The following is a 23,837-nucleotide window of genomic DNA, read 5'->3' on the forward strand; positions in this document are numbered from 1 at the left end:
TTCCATCGCCAAAGCTTTCAGGGGATCATTTGCAAGCTCTTGGCACCATTTTTGAGTGAATTGCCAAAAGTCAGATTTTTGCTGAAATTGTGACCCCGGGGCTTACGGATTTTTTCAAAAAAATATTTTCTGCCGGTTAAGTTTTTGAGGGCTGATTTCTTGTCCTGTGATAAAAAGCCTTCTGTTTCCATCGCCAAAGCTTTCAGGGGATCATTTGCAAGCTTCTGGCACCATTTTTGAGTGAATTGCCAAAAGTCAGATTTTTGCTGAAATTGTGACCCCGGGGCTTAGGGATTTTTTCAAAAAAATATTTTCTGCCGGTTAAGTTTTTGAGGGCTGATTTCTTGTCCTGTGATAAAAAGACTTCTGTTTCGAGTGCCAAACCTTTCACGGGATCATTTGCAAGCTTCTGGCACCATTTTTGAGTGAATTGCCAAAAGTCAGAGTTTTGCTGAAATTGTGACCCCGGGCCTTAAGGATTTTTTCAAAAAAACATTTTCTGCTGGTTAAGTTTTTGAGGGCTGATTTCTTGTCCTGTGATAAAAAGCCTTCTGTTTCCATCGCCAAAGCTTTCAGGGGATCATTTGCAAGCTTCTGGCACCATTTTTGAGTGAATTGCCAAAAGTCGGATTTTTGCTGAAATTGTGACTCCGGGGCTTAGGGATTTTTTCAAAAAAATATTTTCTGCCGGTTAAGTTTTTGAGGGCTGATTTCTTGTCCTGTGATAAAAAGCCTTCTGTTTCGAGTGCCAAACCTTTCACGGGATCATTTGCAAGCTTCTGGCACCATTTTTGAGTGAATTGCCAAAAGTCAGATTTTTGCTGAATTTGTGACCCCAGGGCTTAGGGATTTTTTCAAAAAAATATTTTCTGCCGGTTAAGTTTTTGAGGGCTGATTTCTTGTCCTGTGATAAAAAGCCTTCTGTTTCGAGTGCCAAACCTTTCACGGGATCATTTGCAAGCTTCTGGCACCATTTTTGAGTGAATTGCCAAAAGTCAGATTTTTGCTGAAATTGTGACCCCGGGGCTTACGGATTTTTTCAAAAAAATATTTTCTGCCGGTTAAGTTTTTGAGGGCTGATTTCTTGTCCTGTGATAAAAAGCCTTCTGTTTCCATCGCCAAAGCTTTCAGGGGATCATTTGCAAGCTTCTGGCACCATTTTTGAGTGAATTGCCAAAAGTCAGATTTTTGCTGAAATTGTGACCCCGGGGCTTAGGGATTTTTTCAAAAAAATATTTTCTGCCGGTTAAGTTTTTGAGGGCTGATTTCTTGTCCTGTGATAAAAAGCCTTCTGTTTCGAGTGCCAAACCTTTCACGGGATCATTTGCAAGCTTCTGGCACCATGTTTGAGTGAATTGCCAAAAGTCAGATTTTTGCTGAAATTGTGACCCCGGGGCTTAGGGATTTTTTCAAAAAAACATTTTCTGCTGGTTAAGTTTTTGAGGGCTGATTTCTTGTCCTGTGATAAAAAGCCTTCTGTTTCCATCGCCAAAGCTTTCAGGGGATCATTTGCAAGCTTCTGGCACCATTTTTGAGTGAATTGCCAAAAGTCAGATTTTTGCTGAAATTGTGACCCCGGGGCTTAGGGATTTTTTCAAAAAAATATTTTCTGCCGGTTAAGTTTTTGAGGGCTGATTTCTTTTCCTGTGATAAAAAGCCTTCTGTTTCGAGTGCCAAACCTTTCACGGGATCATTTGCAAGCTTCTGGCACCATTTTTGAGTGAATTGCCAAAAGTCAGATTTTTGCTGAAATTGTGACCCCGGGGCTTAGGGATTTTTTCAAAAAAACATTTTCTGCTGGTTAAGTTTTTGAGGGCTGATTTCTTGTCCTGTGATAAAAAGCCTTCTGTTTCCATCGCCAAAGCTTTCAGGGGATCATTTGCAAGCTTCTGGCACCATTTTTGAGTGAATTGCCAAAAGTCAGATTTTTGCTGAAATTGTGACCCCGGGGCTTAGGGATTTTTTCAAAAAAAAATTTTCCGCCGGTTAAGTTTTTGAGGGCTGATTTCTTTTCCTGTGATAAAAAGCCTTCTGTTTCGAGTGCCAAACCTTTCACGGGATCATTTGCAAGCTTCTGGCACCATTTTTGAGTGAATTGCCAAAAGTCAGATTTTTGCTGAAATTGTGACCCCGGGGCTTACGGATTTTTTCAAAAAAATATTTTCTGCTGGTTAAGTTTTTGAGGGCTGATTTCTTGTCCTGTGATAAAAAGCCTTCTGTTTCCATCGCCAAAGCGTTCAGGGGATCATTTGTAAGCTTCTGGCACCATTTTTGAGTGAATTGCCAAAAGTCAGAGTTTTGCTGAAATTGTGACCCCGGGCCTTAAGGATTTTTTCAAAAAAATATTTTCTGCCGGTTAAGTTTTTGAGGGCTGATTTCTTGTCCTGTGATAAAAAGCCTTCTGTTTCCATCGCCAAAGCTTTCAGGGGATCATTTGCAAGCTTCTGGCACCATTTTTGAGTGAATTGCCAAAAGTCAGATTTTTGCTGAAATTGTGAACCCGGGGCTTAGGGATTTTTTCAAAAAAATATTTTCTGCCGGTTAAGTTTTTGAGGGCTGATTTCTTGTCCTGTGATAAAAAGCCTTCTGTTTCGAGTGCCAAACCTTTCACGGGATCATTTGCAAGCTTCTGGCACCATTTTTGAGTGAATTGCCAAAAGTCAGATTTTTGCTGAAATTCTGACCCCGGGGCTTAGGGATTTTTTCAAATAAACATTTTCTGCTGGTTAAGTTTTTGAGGGCTGATTTCTTGTCCTGTGATAAAAAGCCTTCTGTTTCCATCGCCAAAGCTTTCAGGGGATCATTTGCAAGCTTCTGGCACCATTTTTGAGTGAATTGCCAAAAGTCAGATTTTTGCTGAAATTATGACCCCGGGGCTTAGGGATTTTTTCAAAAAAATATTTTCTGCCGGTTAAGTTTTTGAGGGCTGATTTCTTGTCCTGTGATAAAAAGCCTTCTGTTTCGAGTGCCAAACCTTTCACGGGATCATTTGCAAGCTTCTGGCACCATTTTTGAGTGAATTGCCAAAAGTCAGAGTTTTGCTGAAATTGTGACACCGGGGCTTAGGGATTTTTTCAAAAAAATATTTTCTGCCGGTTAAGTTTTTGAGGGCTGATTTCTTGTCCTGTGATAAAAAGCCTTCTGTTTCCATCGCCAAAGCTTTCAGGGGATCATTTGCAAGCTTCTGGCACCATTTTTGAGTGAATTGCCAAAAGTCAGATTTTTGCTGAAATTGTGACCCCGGGGCTTACGGATTTTTTCAAAAAAATATTTTCTGCTGGTTAAGTTTTTGAGGGCTGATTTCTTGTCCTGTGATAAAAAGCCTTCTGTTTCCATCGCCAAAGCGTTCAGGGGATCATTTGTAAGCTTCTGGCACCATTTTTGAGTGAATTGCCAAAAGTCAGAGTTTTGCTGAAATTGTGACCCCGGGCCTTAAGGATTTTTTCAAAAAAATATTTTCTGCCGGTTAAGTTTTTGAGGGCTGATTTCTTGTCCTGTGATAAAAAGCCTTCTGTTTCGAGTGCCAAAGCTTTCAGGGGATCATTTGCAAGCTTCTGGCACCATTTTTGAGTGAATTGCCAAAAGTCAGATTTTTGCTGAAATTGTGACCCCGGGGCTTAGGGATTTTTTCAAAAAAATATTTTCTGCCGGTTAAGTTTTTGAGGGCTGATTTCTTGTCCTGTGATAAAAAGCCTTCTGTTTCGAGTGCCAAACCTTTCACGGGATCATTTGCAAGCTTCTGGCACCATTTTTGAGTGAATTGCCAAAAGTCAGATTTTTGCTGAAATTCTGACCCCGGGGCTTAGGGATTTTTTCAAATAAACATTTTCTGCTGGTTAAGTTTTTGAGGGCTGATTTCTTGTCCTGTGATAAAAAGCCTTCTGTTTCCATCGCCAAAGCTTTCAGGGGATCATTTGCAAGCTTCTGGCACCATTTTTGAGTGAATTGCCAAAAGTCAGATTTTTGCTGAAATTGTGACCCCGGGGCTTAGGGATTTTTTCAATAAAATATTTTCTGCCGGTTAAGTTTTTGAGGGCTGATTTCTTGTCCTGTGATAAAAAGCCTTCTGTTTCGAGTGCCAAACCTTTCACGGGATCATTTGCAAGCTTCTGGCACCATTTTTGAGTGAATTGCCAAAAGTCAGAGTTTTGCTGAAATTGTGACACCGGGGCTTAGGGATTTTTTCAAAAAAATATTTTCTGCCGGTTAAGTTTTTGAGGGCTGATTTCTTGTCCTGTGATAAAAAGCCTTCTGTTTCCATCGCCAAAGCTTTCAGGGGATCATTTGCAAGCTTCTGGCACCATTTTTGAGTGAATTGCCAAAAGTCAGATTTTTGCTGAAATTGTGACCCCGGGGCTTACGGATTTTTTCAAAAAAATATTTTCTGCCGCTTAAGTTTTTGAGGGCTGATTTCTTGTCCTGTGATAAAAAGCCTTCTGTTTCCATCGCCAAAGCTTTCAGGGGATCATTTGCAAGCTTCTGACACCATTTTTGAGTGTACTGCCAAAAGTCAGATCTTTGCTGAAATTGTGACCCCGGGGCTTAGGGATTTTTTCAAAAAAATATTTTCTGCCGGTTAAGTTTTTGAGTGCTGATTTCTTGTCCTGTGATAAAAAGCCTTCTGTTTCCATCGCCAAAGCTTTCAGGGGATCATTTGCAAGCTTCTGGCACCATGTTTGAGTGAATTGCCAAAAGTCAGATTTTTGCTGAAATTGTGACCCCGGGGCTTAGGGATTTTTTCAAAAAAATATTTTCTGCCGGTTAAGTTTTTGAGGGCTGATTTCTTGTCCTGTGATAAAAAGCCTTCTGTTTCGAGTGCCAAAACTTTCAGGGGAGCATTTTTAAGCTCTTGGAACCATTTTTGAGTGAACTGCCAAAAGTCAGATCTTTGCTGAAATTGTAACCCCGGGGCTTAGGGATTTTTTCAAAAAAATATTTTCTGCCGGTTAAGTTTTTGAGGGCTGATTTCTTGTCCTGTGATAAAAAGCCTTCTGTTTCGAATGCCAAACCTTTCAGGGGAGCATTTTTAAGCTCTTGGAACCATTTTTGAGTGAACTGCCAAAAGTCAGATCTTTGCTGAAATTGTGACCCCGGGGCTTAGGGATTTTTTCAAAAAAATATTTTCTGCCGGTTAAGTTTTTGAGGGCTGATTTCTTGTCCTGTGATAAAAAGCCTTCTGTTTCGAGTGCCAAACCTTTCACGGGATCATTTGCAAGCTTCTGGCACCATTTTTGAGTGAATTGCCAAAAGTCAGAGTTTTGCTGAAATTGTGACACCGGGGCTTAGGGATTTTTTCAAAAAAACATTTTCTGCTGGTTAAGTTTTTGAGGGCTGATTTCTTGTCCTGTGATAAAAAGCCTTCTGTTTCCATCGCCAAAGCTTTCAGGGGATCATTTGCAAGCTTCTGGCACCATTTTTGAGTGAATTGCCAAAAGTCAGATTTTTGCTGAAATTGTGACCCCGGGGCTTAGGGATTTTTTCAAAAAAACATTTTCTGCTGGTTAAGTTTTTGAGGGCTGATTTCTTGTCCTGTGATAAAAAGCCTTCTGTTTCCATCGCCAAAGCTTTCAGGGGATCATTTGCAAGCTTCTGGCACCATTTTTGAGTGAATTGCCAAAAGTCAGATTTTTGCTGAAATTGTGACCCCGGGGCTTAGGGATTTTTTCAAAAAAAAAATTTCTGCCGGTTAAGTTTTTGAGGGCTGATTTCTTGTCCTGTGATAAAAAGCCTTCTGTTTCGAGTGCCAAACCTTTCACGGGATCATTTGCAAGCTTCTGGCACCATTTTTGAGTGAATTGCCAAAAGTCAGATTTTTGCTGAAATTGTGACACCGGGGCTTAGGGATTTTTTCAAAAAAATATTTTCTGCCGGTTAAGTTTTTGAGGGCTGATTTCTTGTCCTGTGATAAAAAGCCTTCTGTTTCCATCGCCAAAGCTTTCAGGGGATCATTTGCAAGCTTCTGGCACCATGTTTGAGTGAATTGCCAAAAGTCAGATTTTTGCTGAAATTGTGACCCCGGGGCTTAGGGATTTTTTCAAAAAAATATTTTCTGCCGGTTAAGTTTTTGAGGGCTGATTTCTTATCCTGTGATAAAAAGCCTTCTGTTTCCATCGCCAAAGCTTTCAGGGGATCATTTGCAAGCTTCTGGCACCATTTTTGAGTGAATTGCCAAAAGTCAGATTTTTGCTGAAATTGTGACCCCGGGGCTTACGGATTTTTTCAAAAAAATATTTTCTGCCGGTTAAGTTTTTGAGGGCTGATTTCTTGTCCTGTGATAAAAAGCCTTGTGTTTCCATCGCCAAAGCTTTCAGGGGATCATTTGCAAGCTTCTGGCACCATTTTTGAGTGAATTGCCAAAAGTCAGATTTTTGCTGAAATTGTGACCCCGGGGTGTAGGGATTTTTTCAAAAAAATATTTTCTGCCGGTTAAGTTTTTGAGGGCTGATTTCTTGTCCTGTGATAAAAAGCCTTCTGTTTTGAGTGCCAAACCTTTCACGGGATCATTTGCAAGCTTCTGGCACCATTTTTGAGTGAATTGCCAAAAGTCAGATTTTTGCTGAAATTGTGACCCCGGGGCTTAGGAATTTTTTCAAAAAAATATTTTCTGCCGGTTAAGTTTTTGAGGGCTGATTTCTTGTCCTGTGATAAAAAGCCTTCTGTTTCCATCGCCAAAGCTTTCAGGGGATCATTTGCAAGCTTCTGGCACCATGTTTGAGTGAATTGCCAAAAGTCAGATTTTTGCTGAAATTGTGACCCCGGGGCTTAGGGATTTTTTCAAAAAAATATTTTCTGCCGGTTAAGTTTTTGAGGGCTGATTTCTTATCCTGTGATAAAAAGCCTTCTGTTTCCATCGCCAAAGCTTTCAGGGGATCATTTGCAAGCTTCTGGCACCATTTTTGAGTGAATTGCCAAAAGTCAGATTTTTGCTGAAATTGTGACCCCGGGGCTTACGGATTTTTTCAAAAAAATATTTTCTGCCGGTTAAGTTTTTGAGGGCTGATTTCTTGTCCTGTGATAAAAAGCCTTGTGTTTCCATCGCCAAAGCTTTCAGGGGATCATTTGCAAGCTTCTGGCACCATTTTTGAGTGAATTGCCAAAAGTCAGATTTTTGCTGAAATTGTGACCCCGGGGCTTAGGGATTTTTTCAAAAAAATATTTTCTGCCGGTTAAGTTTTTGAGGGCTGATTTCTTGTCCTGTGATAAAAAGCCTTCTGTTTCCATCGCCAAAGCTTTCAGGGGATCATTTGCCAGCTTCTGGCACCATTTTTGAGTGAATTGCCAAAAGTCAGATTTTTGCTGAAATTGTGACCCCGGGGCTTACGGATTTTTTCAAAAAAATATTTTCTGCCGGTTAAGTTTTTGAGGGCTGATTTCTTGTCCTGTGATAAAAAGCCTTCTGTTTCCATCGCCAAAGCTTTCAGGGGATCATTTGCAAGCTTCTGGCACCATTTTTGAGTGAACTGCCAAAAGTCAGATCTTTGCTGAAATTGTGACCCCGGGGCTTAGGGATTTTTTCAAAAAAATATTTTCTGCCGGTTAAGTTTTTGAGGGCTGATTTCTTGTCCTGTGATAAAAAGCCTTCTGTTTCCATCGCCAAAGCTTTCAGGGGATCATTTGCAAGCTTCTGGCACCATGTTTGAGTGAATTGCCAAAAGTCAGATTTTTGCTGAAATTGTGACCCCGGGGCTTAGGGATTTTTTCAAAAAAATATTTTCTGCCGGTTAAGTTTTTGAGGGCTGATTTCTTGTCCTGTGATAAAAAGCCTTCTGTTTCGAGTGCCAAACCTTTCAGGGGAGCATTTTTAAGCTCTTGGAACCATTTTTGAGTGAACTGCCAAAAGTCAGATCTTTGCTGAAATTGTAACCCCGGGGCTTAGGGATTTTTTCAAAAAAATATTTTCTGCCGGTTAAGTTTTTGAGGGCTGATTTCTTGTCCTGTGATAAAAAGCCTTCTGTTTCGAGTGCCAAACCTTCCAGGAGAGCATTTTCAAGCTTTTTGCACCATTTTCGAGTGAATTGCCAAAAGTCAGATCTTTGCTGAAATTGTGACCCCGGGGCTTAGGGATTTTTTCAAAAAAATATTTTCTGCCGGTTAAGTTTTTGAGGGCTGATTTCTTGTCCTGTGATAAAAAGCCTTCTGTTTCGAGTGCAAACCGTTCACGGGATCATTTGCAAGCTTCTGGCACCATTTTTGAGTGAATTGCCAAAAGTCAGATTTTTGCTGAAATTGTGACCCCGGGGCTTAGGGATTTTTTCAAAAAAACATTTTCTGCTGGTTAAGTTTTTGAGGGCTGATTTCTTGTCCTGTGATAAAAAGCCTTCTGTTTCCATCGCCAAAGCTTTCAGGGGATCATTTGCAAGCTTCTGGCACCATTTTTGAGTGAATTGCCAAAAGTCAGATTTTTGCTGAAATTGTGACCCCGGGGCTTAGGGATTTTTTCAAAAAAAAAATTTCTACCGGTTAAGTTTTTGAGGGCTGATTTCTTGTCCTGTGATAAAAAGCCTTCTGTTTCGAGTGCCAAACCTTTCAGAAGAGCATTTTCAAGCTTTTTGCACCATTTTTGAGTGAATTGCCAAAAGTCAGATCTTTGCTGAAATTGTGACCCCGGGGCTTAGGGATTTTTTCAAAAAAATATTTTCTGCCGGTTAAGTTTTTGAGGGCTGATTTCTTGTCCTGTGATAAAAAGCCTTCTGTTTTGAGTGCCAAACCGTTCACGGGATCATTTGCAAGCTTCTGGCACCATTTTTGAGTGAATTGCCAAAAGTCAGATTTTTGCTGAAATTGTGACCCCGGGGCTTAGGGATTTTTTCAAAAAAATATTTTCTGCTGGTTAAGTTTTTGAGGGCTGATTTCTTGTCCTGTGATAAAAAGCCTTCTGTTTCTATCGCCAAAGCTTTCAGGGGATCATTTGCAAGCTTCTGGCACCATTTTTGAGTGAATTGCCAAAAGTCAGATTTTTGCTGAAATTGTGACCCCGGGGCTTAGGGATTTTTTCAAAAGAAAAATTTCTGCCGGTTAAGTTTTTGAGGGCTGATTTCTTGTCCTGTGATAAAAAGCCTTCTGTTTCGAGTGCCAAACCTTTCAGGAGAGCATTTTCAAGCTTTTTGCACCATTTTTGAGTGAATTGCCAAAAGTCAGATCTTTGCTGAAATTGTGACCCCGGGCCTTAAGGATTTTTTCAAAAAAATATTTTCTGCCGGTTAAGTTTTTGAGGGCTGATTTCTTGTCCTGTGATAAAAAGCCTTCTGTTTCCATCGCCAAAGCTTTCAGGGGATCATTTGCAAGCTTCTGGCACCATTTTTGAGTGAATTGCCAAAAGTCAGATTTTTGCTGAAATTGTGACCCCGGGGCTTAGGGATTTTTTCAAAAAAAAAATTTCTGCCGGTTAAGTTTTTGAGGGCTGATTTCTTGTCCTGTGATAAAAAGCCTTCTGTTTTGAGTGCCAAACCTTTCACGGGATCATTTGCAAGCTTCTGGCACCATTTTTGAGTGAATTGCCAAAAGTCAGATTTTTGCTGAAATTGTGACCCCGGGGCTTAGGGATATTTTCAAAAAAATATTTTCTGCTGGTTAAGTTTTTGAGGGCTGATTTCTTGTCCTGTGATAAAAAGCCTTCTGTTTCCATCACCAAAGCTTTCAGTGGATCATTTGTAAGCTTCTGGCACCATTTTTGAGTGAATTGCCAAAAGTCAGAGTTTTGCTGAAATTGTGACCCCGGGGCTTAGGGATTTTTTCAAAAAAATATTTTCTGCCGGTTAAGTTTTTGAGGGCTGATTTCTTGTCCTGTGATAAAAAGCCTTCTGTTTCGAGTGCCAAACCTTTCAGGAGAGCATTTTCAAGCTTTTTGCACCATTTTTGAGTGAATTGCCAAAAGTCAGATCTTTGCTGAAATTGTGACCCCGGGGCTTAGGGATTTTTTCAAAAAAATATTTTCTGCCGGTTAAGTTTTTGAGGGCTGATTTCTTGTCCTGTGATAAAAAGCCTTCTGTTTCGAGTGCCAAACCGTTCACGGGATCATTTGCAAGCTTCTGGCACCATTTTTGAGTGAATTGCCAAAAGTCAGATTTTTGCTGAAATTGTGACCCCGGGGCTTAGGGATTTTTTCAAAAAAACATTTTCTGCTGGTTAAGTTTTTGAGGGCTGATTTCTTGTCCTGTGATAAAAAGCCTTCTGTTTCCACCGCCAAAGCTTTCAGGGGATCATTTGCAAGCTTCTGGCACCATTTTTGAGTGAATTGCCAAAAGTCAGATTTTTGCTGAAATTGTGACCCCGGGGCTTAGGGATTTTTTCAAAAAAAAAATTTCTACCGGTTAAGTTTTTGAGGGCTGATTTCTTGTCCTGTGATAAAAAGCCTTCTGTTTCGAGTGCCAAACCTTTCAGGAGAGCATTTTCAAGCTTTTTGCACCATTTTTGAGTGAATTGCCAAAAGTCAGATTTTTGCTGAAATTGTGACCCCGGGGCTTAGGGATATTTTCAAAAAAATATTTTCTGCTGGTTAAGTTTTTGAGGGCTGATTTCTTGTCCTGTGATAAAAAGCCTTCTGTTTCCATCACCAAAGCTTTCAGTGGATCATTTGTAAGCTTCTGGCACCATTTTTGAGTGAATTGCCAAAAGTCAGAGTTTTGCTGAAATTGTGACCCCGGGGCTTAGGGATTTTTTCAAAAAAATATTTTCTGCCGGTTAAGTTTTTGAGGGCTGATTTCTTGTCCTGTGATAAAAAGCCTTCTGTTTCGAGTGCCAAACCTTTCAGGAGAGCATTTTCAAGCTTTTTGCACCATTTTTGAGTGAATTGCCAAAAGTCAGATCTTTGCTGAAATTGTGACCCCGGGGCTTAGGGATTTTTTCAAAAAAATATTTTCTGCCGGTTAAGTTTTTGAGGGCTGATTTCTTGTCCTGTGATAAAAAGCCTTCTGTTTCGAGTGCCAAACCGTTCACGGGATCATTTGCAAGCTTCTGGCACCATTTTTGAGTGAATTGCCAAAAGTCAGATTTTTGCTGAAATTGTGACCCCGGGGCTTAGGGATTTTTTCAAAAAAACATTTTCTGCTGGTTAAGTTTTTGAGGGCTGATTTCTTGTCCTGTGATAAAAAGCCTTCTGTTTCCATCGCCAAAGCTTTCAGGGGATCATTTGCAAGCTTCTGGCACCATTTTTGAGTGAATTGCCAAAAGTCAGATTTTTGCTGAAATTGTGACCCCGGGGCTTAGGGATTTTTTCAAAAAAAAAATTTCTACCGGTTAAGTTTTTGAGGGCTGATTTCTTGTCCTGTGATAAAAAGCCTTCTGTTTCGAGTGCCAAACCTTTCAGGAGAGCATTTTCAAGCTTTTTGCACCATTTTTGAGTGAATTGCCAAAAGTCAGATCTTTGCTGAAATTGTGACCCCGGGGCTTAGGGATTTTTTCAAAAAAACATTTTCTGCTTGTTAAGTTTTTGAGGGCTGATTTCTTGTCCTGTGATAAAAAGCCTTCTGTTTCCATCACCAAAGCTTTCAGTGGATCATTTGTAAGCTTCTGGCACCATTTTTGAGTGAATTGCCAAAAGTCAGAGTTTTGCTGAAATTGTGACCCCGGGGCTTAGGGATTTTTTCAAAAAAATATTTTCTGCTGGTTAAGTTTTTGAGGGCTGATTTCTTGTCCTGTGATAAAAAGCCTTCTGTTTCGAGTGCCAAACCTTTCAGGAGAGCATTTTCAAGCTTTTTGCACCATTTTTGAGTGAATTGCCAAAAGTCAGATCTTTGCTGAAATTGTGACCCCGGGGCTTAGGGATTTTTTCAAAAAAATATTTTCTGCCGGTTAAGTTTTTGAGGGCTGATTTCTTGTCCTGTGATAAAAAGCCTTCTGTTTCGAGTGCCAAACCGTTCACGGGATCATTTGCAAGCTTCTGGCACCATTTTTGAGTGAATTGCCAAAAGTCAGATTTTTGCTGAAATTGTGACCCCGGGGCTTAGGGATTTTTTCAAAAAAACATTTTCTGCTGGTTAAGTTTTTGAGGGCTGATTTCTTGTCCTGTGATAAAAAGCCTTCTGTTTCCATCGCCAAAGCTTTCAGGGGATCATTTGCAAGCTTCTGGCACCATTTTTGAGTGAATTGCCAAAAGTCAGATTTTTGCTGAAATTGTGACCCCGGGGCTTAGGGATTTTTTCAAAAAAAAAATTTCTACCGGTTAAGTTTTTGAGGGCTGATTTCTTGTCCTGTGATAAAAAGCCTTCTGTTTCGAGTGCCAAACCTTTCAGGAGAGCATTTTCAAGCTTTTTGCACCATTTTTGAGTGAATTGCCAAAAGTCAGATCTTTGCTGAAATTGTGACCCCGGGGCTTAGGGATTTTTTCAAAAAAACATTTTCTGCTTGTTAAGTTTTTGAGGGCTGATTTCTTGTCCTGTGATAAAAAGCCTTCTGTTTCTATCGCCAAAGCTTTCAGGGGATCATTTGCAAGCTTCTGGCACCATTTTTGAGTGAATTGCCAAAAGTCAGATTTTTGCTGAAATTGTGACCCCGGGGCTTAGGGATTTTTTCAAAAAAAAAATTTCTGCCGGTTAAGTTTTTGAGGGCTGATTTCTTGTCCTGTGATAAAAAGCCTTCTGTTTCGAGTGCCAAACCTTTCAAGATAGCATTTTCAAGCTTTTTGCACCATTTTTGAGTGAATTGCCAAAAGTCAGATCTTTGCTGAAATTGTGACCCCGGGGCTTAGGGATTTTTTCAAAAAAATATTTTCTGCCGGTTAAGTTTTTGAGGGCTGATTTCTTGTCCTGTGATAAAAAGCCTTCTGTTTCCATCGCCAAAGCTTTCAGGGGATCATTTGCAAGCTTCTGGCACCATTTTTGAGTGAATTGCCAAAAGTCAGATTTTTGCTGAAATTGTGACCCCGGGGCTTAGAGATTTTTTCAAAAAAATATTTTCTGCCGCTTAAGTTTTTGAGGGCTGATTTCTTGTCCTGTGATAAAAAGCCTTCTGTTTCGAGTGCCAAACCGTTCACGGGATCATTTGCAAGCTTCTGGCACCATTTTTGAGTGAATTGCCAAAAGTCAGATTTTTGCTGAAATTGTGACCCCGGGCCTTAAGGATTTTTTCAAAAAAATATTTTCTGCCGGTTAAGTTTTTGAGGGCTGATTTCTTGTCCTGTGATAAAAAGCCTTCTGTTTCCATCGCCAAAGCTTTCAGGGGATCATTTGCAAGCTTCTGGCACCATTTTTGAGTGAATTGCCAAAAGTCAGATTTTTGCTGAAATTGTGACCCCGGGGCTTAGGGATTTTTTCAAAAAAAAAATTTCTGCCGGTTAAGTTTTTGAGGGCTGATTTCTTGTCCTGTGATAAAAAGCCTTCTGTTTTGAGTGCCAAACCTTTCACGGGATCATTTGCAAGCTTCTGGCACCATTTTTGAGTGAATTGCCAAAAGTCAGATTTTTGCTGAAATTGTGACCCCGGGGCTTAGGGATATTTTCAAAAAAATATTTTCTGCTGGTTAAGTTTTTGAGGGCTGATTTCTTGTCCTGTGATAAAAAGCCTTCTGTTTCCATCACCAAAGCTTTCAGTGGATCATTTGTAAGCTTCTGGCACCATTTTTGAGTGAATTGCCAAAAGTCAGAGTTTTGCTGAAATTGTGACCCCGGGGCTTAGGGATTTTTTCAAAAAAATATTTTCTGCCGGTTAAGTTTTTGAGGGCTGATTTCTTGTCCTGTGATAAAAAGCCTTCTGTTTCGAGTGCCAAACCTTTCAGGAGAGCATTTTCAAGCTTTTTGCACCATTTTTGAGTGAATTGCCAAAAGTCAGATCTTTGCTGAAATTGTGACCCCGGGGCTTAGGGATTTTTTCAAAAAAATATTTTCTGCCGGTTAAGTTTTTGAGGGCTGATTTCTTGTCCTGTGATAAAAAGCCTTCTGTTTCGAGTGCCAAACCGTTCACGGGATCATTTGCAAGCTTCTGGCACCATTTTTGAGTGAATTGCCAAAAGTCAGATTTTTGCTGAAATTGTGACCCCGGGGCTTAGGGATTTTTTCAAAAAAACATTTTCTGCTGGTTAAGTTTTTGAGGGCTGATTTCTTGTCCTGTGATAAAAAGCCTTCTGTTTCCATCGCCAAAGCTTTCAGGGGATCATTTGCAAGCTTCTGGCACCATTTTTGAGTGAATTGCCAAAAGTCAGATTTTTGCTGAAATTGTGACCCCGGGGCTTAGGGATTTTTTCAAAAAAAAAACTTCTACCGGTTAAGTTTTTGAGGGCTGATTTCTTGTCCTGTGATAAAAAGCCTTCTGTTTCGAGTGCCAAACCTTTCAGGAGAGCATTTTCAAGCTTTTTGCACCATTTTTGAGTGAATTGCCAAAAGTCAGATCTTTGCTGAAATTGTGACCCCGGGGCTTAGGGATTTTTTCAAAAAAATATTTTCTGCCGGTTAAGTTTTTGAGGGCTGATTTCTTGTCCTGTGATAAAAAGCCTTCTGTTTCCATCGCCAAAGCTTTCAGGGGATCATTTGCAAGCTTCTGGCACCATTTTTGAGTGAATTGCCAAAAGTCAGATTTTTGCTGAAATTATGACCCCGGGGCTTAGAGATTTTTTCAAAAAAATATTTTCTGCCGCTTAAGTTTTTGAGGGCTGATTTCTTGTCCTGTGATAAAAAGCCTTCTGTTTTGAGTGCCAAACCGTTCACGGGATCATTTGCAAGCTTCTGGCACCATTTTTGAGTGAATTGCCAAAAGTCAGATTTTTGCTGAAATTGTGACCCCGGGGCTTAGGGATTTTTTCAAAAAAATATTTTCTGCCGGTTAAGTTTTTGAGGGCTGATTTCTTGTCCTGTGATAAAAAGCCTTCTGTTTCGAGTGCCAAACCTTTCAGGGGATCATTTGCAAGCTTCTGGCACCATTTTTGAGTGAATTGCCAAAAGTCAGATTTTTGCTGAAATTGTGACCCCGGGGCTTAGGGATTTTTTCAAAAAAACATTTTCTGCTGGTTAAGTTTTTGAGGGCTGATTTCTTGTCCTGTGATAAAAAGCCTTCTGTTTCTATCGCCAAAGCTTTCAGGGGATCATTTGCAAGCTTCTGGCACCATTTTTGAGTGAATTGCCAAAAGTCAGATTTTTGCTGAAATTGTGACCCCGGGGCTTAGGGATTTTTTCAAAAAAAAAATTTCTGCCGGTTAAGTTTTTGAGGGCTGATTTCTTGTCCTGTGATAAAAAGCCTTCTGTTTCGAGTGCCAAACCTTTCAGGAGAGCATTTTCAAGCTTTTTGCACCATTTTTGAGTGAATTGCCAAAAGTCAGATCTTTGCTGAAATTGTGACCCCGGGGCTTAGGGATTTTTTCAAAAAAATATTTTCTGCCGGTTAAGTTTTTGAGGGCTGATTTCTTGTCCTGTGATAAAAAGCCTTCTGTTTCCATCGCCAAAGCTTTCAGGGGATCATTTGTAAGCTTCTGGCACCATTTTTGAGTGAATTGCCAAAAGTCAGATTTTTGCTGAAATTGTGACCCCGGGGCTTAGAGATTTTTTCAAAAAAATATTTTCTGCCGCTTAAGTTTTTGAGGGCTGATTTCTTGTCCTGTGATAAAAAGCCTTCTGTTTCGAGTGCCAAACCGTTCACGGGATCATTTGCAAGCTTCTGGCACCATTTTTGAGTGAATTGCCAAAAGTCAGATTTTTGCTGAAATTGTGACCCCGGGCCTTAAGGATTTTTTCAAAAAAACATTTTCTGCTGGTTAAGTTTTTGAGGGCTGATTTCTTGTCCTGTGATAAAAAGCCTTCTGTTTCTATCGCCAAAGCTTTCAGGGGATCATTTGCAAGCTTCTGGCACCATTTTTGAGTGAATTGCCAAAAGTCAGATTTTTGCTGAAATTGTGACCCCGGGGCTTAGGGATTTTTTCAAAAAAAAAATTTCTGCCGGTTAAGTTTTTGAGGGCTGATTTCTTGTCCTGTGATAAAAAGCCTTCTGTTTCGAGTGCCAAACCTTTCAGGAGAGCATTTTCAAGCTTTTTGCACCATTTTTGAGTGAATTGCCAAAAGTCAGATCTTTGCTGAAATTGTGACCCCGGGGCTTAGGGATTTTTTCAAAAAAATATTTTCTGCCGGTTAAGTTTTTGAGGGCTGATTTCTTGTCCTGTGATAAAAAGCCTTCTGTTTCCATCGCCAAAGCTTTCAGGGGATCATTTGTAAGCTTCTGGCACCATTTTTGAGTGAATTGCCAAAAGTCAGATTTTTGCTGAAATTGTGACCCCGGGGCTTAGAGATTTTTTCAAAAAAATATTTTCTGCCGCTTAAGTTTTTGAGGGCTGATTTCTTGTCCTGTGATAAAAAGCCTTCTGTTTCGAGTGCCAAACCGTTCACGGGATCATTTGCAAGCTTCTGGCACCATTTTTGAGTGAATTGCCAAAAGTCAGATTTTTGCTGAAATTGTGACCCCGGGCCTTAAGGATTTTTTCAAAAAAATATTTTCTGCCGGTTAAGTTTTTGAGGGCTGATTTCTTGTCCTGTGATAAAAAGCCTTCTGTTTCCATCGCCAAAGCTTTCAGGGGATCATTTGCAAGCTTCTGGCACCATTTTTGAGTGAATTGCCAAAAGTCAGATTTTTGCTGAAATTGTGACCCCGGGGCTTAGGGATTTTTTCAAAAAAAAAATTTCTGCCGGTTAAGTTTTTGAGGGCTGATTTCTTGTCCTGTGATAAAAAGCCTTCTGTTTTGAGTGCCAAACCTTTCACGGGATCATTTGCAAGCTTCTGGCACCATTTTTGAGTGAATTGCCAAAAGTCAGATTTTTGCTGAAATTGTGACCCCGGGGCTTAGGGATATTTTCAAAAAAATAATTTCTGCTGGTTAAGTTTTTGAGGGCTGATTTCTTGTCCTGTGATAAAAAGCCTTCTGTTTCCATCACCAAAGCTTTCAGTGGATCATTTGTAAGCTTCTGGCACCATTTTTGAGTGAATTGCCAAAAGTCAGAGTTTTGCTGAAATTGTGACCCCGGGGCTTAGGGATTTTTTCAAAAAAATATTTTCTGCCGGTTAAGTTTTTGAGGGCTGATTTCTTGTCCTGTGATAAAAAGCCTTCTGTTTCCATCGCCAAAGCTTTCAGGGGATCATTTGCAAGCTTCTGGCACCATTTTTGAGTGAATTGCCAAAAGTCAGATTTTTGCTGAAATTGTGACTCCGGGGCTTACGGATTTTTTCAAAAAAATATTTTCTGCCGGTTAAGTTTTTGAGGGCTGATTTCTTGTCCTGTGATAAAAAGCCTTCTGTTTCCATCGCCAAAGCTTTCAGGGGATCATTTGCAAGCTTCTGGCACCATTTTTGAGTGAATTGCCAAAAGTCAGATTTTTGCTGAAATTGTGACCCCGGGGCTTAGGGATTTTTTCAAAAAAATATTTTCTGCCGCTTAAGTATTTGAGGGCTGATTTCTTGTCCTGTGATAAAAAGCCTTCTGTTTCCATCGCCAAAGCTTTCAGGGGATCATTTGCAAGCTTCTGGCACCATTTTTGAGTGAATTGCCAAAAGTCAGATTTTTGCTGAAATTGTGACCCCGGGGCTTAGGGATTTTTTCAAAAAAATATTTTCTGCCGGTTAAGTTTTTGAGGGCTGATTTCTTGTCCTGTGATAAAAAGCCTTCTGTTTCCATCGCCAAAGCTTTCAGGGGATCATTTGCAAGCTTCTGGCACCATTTTTGAGTGAATTGCCAAAAGTCAGATTTTTGCTGAAATTGTGACCCCGGGGCTTACGGATTTTTTCAAAAAAACATTTTCTGCTGGTTAAGTTTTTGAGGGCTGATTTCTTGTCCTGTGATAAAAAGCCTTCTGTTTCCATCGCCAAAGCTTTCAGGGGATCATTTGCAAGCTTCTGGCACCATTTTTGAGTGAATTGCCAAAAGTCAGATTTTTGCTGAAATTGTGACCCCGGGCCTTAAGGATTTTTTCAAAAAAATATTTTCTGCCGGTTAAGTTTTTGAGGGCTGATTTCTTGTCCTGTGATAAAAAGCCTTCTGTTTCCATCGCCAAAGCTTTCAGGGGATCATTTGCAAGCTTCTGGCACCATTTTTGAGTGAATTGCCAAAAGTCAGATTTTTGCTGAAATTGTGACCCCGGGGCTTAGGGATTTTTTCAAAAAAAAAATTTCTGCCGGTTAAGTTTTTGAGGGCTGATTTCTTGTCCTGTGATAAAAAGCCTTCTGTTTTGAGTGCCAAACCTTTCACGGGATCATTTGCAAGCTTCTGGCACCATTTTTGAGTGAATTGCCAAAAGTCAGATTTTTGCTGAAATTGTGACCCCGGGGCTTAGGGATATTTTCAAAAAAATATTTTCTGCTGGTTAAGTTTTTGAGGGCTGATTTCTTGTCCTGTGATAAAAAGCCTTCTGTTTCCATCACCAAAGCTTTCAGTGGATCATTTGTAAGCTTCTGGCACCATTTTTGAGTGAATTGCCAAAAGTCAGAGTTTTGTTGAAATTGTGACCCCGGGGCTTAGGGATTTTTTCAAAAAAATATTTTCTGCCGGTTAAGTTTTTGAGGGCTGATTTCTTGTCCTGTGAGAAAAAGCCTTCTGTTTCCATCGCCAAAGCTTTCAGGGGATCATTTGCAAGCTTCTGGCACCATTTTTGAGTGAATTGCCAAAAGTCAGATTTTTGCTGAAATTGTGACCCCGGGGCTTACGGATTTTTTCAAAAAAATATTTTCTGCCGGTTAAGTTTTTGAGGGCTGATTTCTTGTCCTGTGATAAAAAGCCTTCTGTTTCCATCGCCAAAGCTTTCAGGGGATCATTTGCAAGCTTCTGGCACCATTTTTGAGTGAATTGCCAAAAGTCAGATTTTTGCTGAAATTGTGACCCCAGGGCTTAGGGATTTTTTCAAAAAAATATTTTCTGCCGCTTAAGTTTTTGAGGGCTGATTTCTTGTCCTGTGATAAAAAGCCTTCTGTTTCCATCGCCAAAGCTTTCAGGGGATCATTTGCAAGCTTCTGGCACCATTTTTGAGTGAATTGCCAAAAGTCAGATTTTTGCTGAAATTGTGACCCCGGGGCTTAGGGATTTTTTCAAAAAAATATTTTCTGCCGGTTAAGTTTTTGAGGGCTGATTTCTTGTCCTGTGATAAAAAGCCTTCTGTTTCCATCGCCAAAGCTTTCAGGGGATCATTTGCAAGCTTCTGGCACCATTTTTGAGTGAATTGCCAAAAGTCAGATTTTTGCTGAAATTGTGACCCCGGGGCTTACGGATTTTTTCAAAAAAACATTTTCTGCTGGTTAAGTTTTTGAGGGCTGATTTCTTGTCCTGTGATAAAAAGCCTTCTGTTTCCATCGCCAAAGCTTTCAGGGGATCATTTGCAAGCTTCTGGCACCATTTTTGAGTGAATTGCCAAAAGTCAGATTTTTGCTGAAATTGTGACCCCAGGGCTTAGGGATATTTTCAAAAAAATATTTTCTGCTGGTTAAGTTTTTGAGGGCTGATTTCTTGTCCTGTGATAAAAAGCCTTCTGTTTCCATCACCAAAGCTTTCAGTGGATCATTTGTAAGCTTCTGGCACCATTTTTGAGTGAATTGCCAAAAGTCAGAGTTTTGTTGAAATTGTGACCCCGGGGCTTAGGGATTTTTTCAAAAAAATATTTTCTGCCGGTTAAGTTTTTGAGGGCTGATTTCTTGTCCTGTGATAAAAAGCCTTCTGTTTCCATCGCCAAAGCTTTCAGGGGATCATTTGCAAGCTTCTGGCACCATTTTTGAGTGAATTGCCAAAAGTCAGATTTTTGCTGAAATTGTGACCCCGGGGCTTACGGATTTTTTCAAAAAAAAATTTTCTGCCGGTTAAGTTTTTGAGGGCTGATTTCTTGTCCTGTGATAAAAAGCCTTCTGTTTCCATCGCCAAAGCTTTCAGGGGATCATTTGCAAGCTTCTGGCACCATTTTTGAGTGAATTGCCAAAAGTCAGATTTTTGCTGAAATTGTGACCCCAGGGCTTAGGGATTTTTTCAAAAAAATATTTTCTGCCGCTTAAGTTTTTGAGGGCTGATTTCTTGTCCTGTGATAAAAAGCCTTCTGTTTCCATCGCCAAAGCTTTCAGGGGATCATTTGCAAGCTTCTGGCACCATTTTTGAGTGAATTGCCAAAAGTCAGATTTTTGCTGAAATTGTGACCCCGGGGCTTAGGGATTTTTTCAAAAAAATATTTTCTGCCGGTTAAGTTTTTGAGGGCTGATTTCTTGTCCTGTGATAAAAAGCCTTCTGTTTCCATCGCCAAAGCTTTCAGGGGATCATTTGCAAGCTTCTGGCACCATTTTTGAGTGAATTGCCAAAAGTCAGATTTTTGCTGAAATTGTGACCCCGGGGCTTACGGATTTTTTCAAAAAAACATTTTCTGCTGGTTAAGTTTTTGAGGGCTGATTTCTTGTCCTGTGATAAAAAGCCTTCTGTTTCCATCGCCAAAGCTTTCAGGGGATCATTTGCAAGCTTCTGGCACCATTTTTGAGTGAATTGCCAAAAGTCAGATTTTTGCTGAAATTGTGACCCCGGGGCTTACGGATTTTTTCAAAAAAATATTTTCTGCCGGTTAAGTTTTTGAGGGCTGATTTCTTGTCCTGTGATAAAAAGCCTTCTGTTTCCATCGCCAAAGCTTTCAGGGGATCATTTGCAACCTTCTGGCACCATTTTTGAGTGAATTGCCAAAAGTCAGTTTTTTGCTGAAATTGTGACCCCGGGGCTTACGGATTTTTTCAAAAAAACATTTTCTGCTGGTTAAGTTTTTGAGGGCTGATTTCTTGTCCTGTGATAAAAAGCCTTCTGTTTCCATCGCCAAAGCTTTCAGGGGATCATTTGCAAGCTTCTGGCACCATTTTTGAGTGAATTGCCAAAAGTCAGATTTTTGCTGAAATTGTGACCCCGGGCCTTAAGGATTTTTTCAAAAAAATATTTTCTGCCGGTTAAGTTTTTGAGGGCTGATTTCTTGTCCTGTGATAAAAAGCCTTCTGTTTCCATCGCCAAAGCTTTCAGGGGATCATTTGCAAGCTTCTGGCACCATTTTTGAGTGAATTGCCAAAAGTCAGATTTTTGCTGAAATTGTGACCCCGGGGCTTAGGGATTTTTTCAAAAAAAAAATTTCTGCCGGTTAAGTCTTTGAGGGCTGATTTCTTGTCCTGTGATAAAAAGCCTTCTGTTTTGAGTGCCAAACCTTTCACGGGATCATTTGCAAGCTTCTGGCACCATTTTTGAGTGAATTGCCAAAAGTCAGATTTTTGCTGAAATTGTGACCCCGGGGCTTAGGGATATTTTCAAAAAAATATTTTCTGCTGGTTAAGTTTTTGAGGGCTGATTTCTTGTCCTGTGATAAAAAGCCTTCTGTTTCCATCGCCAAAGCTTTCAGGGGATCATTTGCAAGCTTCTGGCACCATTTTTGAGTGAATTGCCAAAAGTCAGATTTTTGCTGAAATTGTGACCCCGGGGCTTACGGATTTTTTCAAAAAAACATTTTCTGCTGGTTAAGTTTTTGAGGGCTGATTTCTTGTCCTGTGATAAAAAGCCTTCTGCTTCCATCGCCAAAGCTTTCAGGGGATCATTTGCAAGCTTCTGGCACCATTTTTGAGTGAATTGCCAAAAGTCAGATTTTTGCTGAAATTGTGACCCCGGGGCTTACGGATTTTTTCAAAAAAATATTTTCTGCCGGTTAAGTTTTTGAGGGCTGATTTCTTGTCCTGTGATAAAAAGCCTTCTGTTTCCATCGCCAAAGCTTTCAGGGGATCATTTGCAACCTTCTGGCACCATTTTTGAGTGAATTGCCAAAAGTCAGTTTTTTGCTGAAATTGTGACCCCGGGGCTTACGGATTTTTTCAAAAAAACATTTTCTGCTGGTTAAGTTTTTGAGGGCTGATTTCTTGTCCTGTGATAAAAAGCCTTCTGTTTCCATCGCCAAAGCTTTCAGGGGATCATTTGCAAGCTTCTGGCACCATTTTTGAGTGAATTGCCAAAAGTCAGATTTTTGCTGAAATTGTGACCCCGGGCCTTAAGGATTTTTTCAAAAAAATATTTTCTGCCGGTTAAGTTTTTGAGGGCTGATTTCTTGTCCTGTGATAAAAAGCCTTCTGTTTCCATCGCCAAAGCTTTCAGGGGATCATTTGCAAGCTTCTGGCACCATTTATGAGTGAATTGCCAAAAGTCAGATTTTTGCTGAAATTGTGACCCCGGGGCTTAGGGATTTTTTCAAAAAAAAAATTTCTGCCGGTTAAGTTTTTGAGGGCTGATTTCTTGTCCTGTGATAAAAAGCCTTCTGTTTTGAGTGCCAAACCTTTCACGGGATCATTTGCAAGCTTCTGGCACCATTTTTGAGTGAATTGCCAAAAGTCAGTTTTTTGCTGAAATTGTGACCCCGGGGCTTAGGGATATTTTCAAAAAAATATTTTCTGCTGGTTAAGTTTTTGAGGGCTGATTTCTTGTCGTGTGATAAAAAGCCTTCTGTTTCCATCGCCAAAGCTTTCAGGGGATCATTTGCAAGCTTCTGGCACCATTTTTGAGTGAATTGCCAAAAGTCAGATTTTTGCTGAAATTGTGACCCCGGGGCTTACGGATTTTTTCAAAAAAATATTTTCTGCCGGTTAAGTTTTTGAGGGCTGATTTCTTGTCCTGTGATAAAAAGCCTTCTGTTTCCATCGCCAAAGCTTTCAGGGGATCATTTGCAAGCTTCTGGCACCATTTTTGAGTGAATTGCCAAAAGTCAGATTTTTGCTGAAATTGTGACCCCAGGGCTTAGGGATTTTTTCAAAAAAATATTTTCTGCCGCTTAAGTTTTTGAGGGCTGATTTCTTGTCCTGTGATAAAAAGCCTTCTGTTTCCATCGCCAAAGCTTTCAGGGGATCATTTGCAAGCTTCTGGCACCATTTTTGAGTGAATTGCCAAAAGTCAGATTTTTGCTGAAATTGTGACCCCGGGGCTTAGGGATTTTTTTAAAAAAATATTTTCTGCCGGTTAAGTTTTTGAGGGCTGATTTCTTGTCCTGTGATAAAAAGCCTTCTGTTTCCATCGCCAAAGCTTTCAGGGGATCATTTGCAAGCTTCTGGCACCATTTTTGAGTGAATTGCCAAAAGTCAGATTTTTGCTGAAATTGTGACCCCGGGGCTTACGGATTTTTTCAAAAAAACATTTTCTGCTGGTTAAGTTTTTGAGGGCTGATTTCTTGTCCTGTGATAAAAAGCCTTCTGTTTCCATCGCCAAAGCTTTCAGGGGATCATTTGCAAGCTTCTGGCACCATTTTTGAGTGAATTGCCAAAAGTCAGATTTTTGCTGAAATTGTGACCCCAGGGCTTAGGGATATTTTCAAAAAAATATTTTCTGCTGGTTAAGTTTTTGAGGGCTGATTTCTTGTCCTGTGATAAAAAGCCTTCTGTTTCCATCACCAAAGCTTTCAGTGGATCATTTGTAAGCTTCTGGCACCATTTTTGAGTGAATTGCCAAAAGTCAGAGTTTTGTTGAAATTGTGACCCCGGGGCTTAGGGATTTTTTCAAAAAAATATTTTCTGCCGGTTAAGTTTTTGAGGGCTGATTTCTTGTCCTGTGATAAAAAGCCTTCTGTTTCCATCGCCAAAGCTTTCAGGGGATCATTTGCAAGCTTCTGGCACCATTTTTGAGTGAATTGCCAAAAGTCAGATTTTTGCTGAAATTGTGACCCCGGGGCTTACGGATTTTTTCAAAAAAATATTTTCTGCCGGTTAAGTTTTTGAGGGCTGATTTCTTGTCCTGTGATAAAAAGCCTTCTGTTTCCATCGCCAAAGCTTTCAGGGGATCATTTGCAAGCTTCTGGCACCATTTTTGAGTGAATTGCCAAAAGTCAGATTTTTGCTGAAATTGTGACCCCAGGGCTTAGGGATTTTTTCAAAAAAATATTTTCTGCCGCTTAAGTTTTTGAGGGCTGATTT

Source organism: Podarcis liolepis (assembly GCF_965112155.1).
Source record: "Podarcis liolepis genome assembly, chromosome: 17".
Taxonomy (NCBI): domain Eukaryota; kingdom Metazoa; phylum Chordata; class Lepidosauria; order Squamata; family Lacertidae; genus Podarcis; species Podarcis liolepis.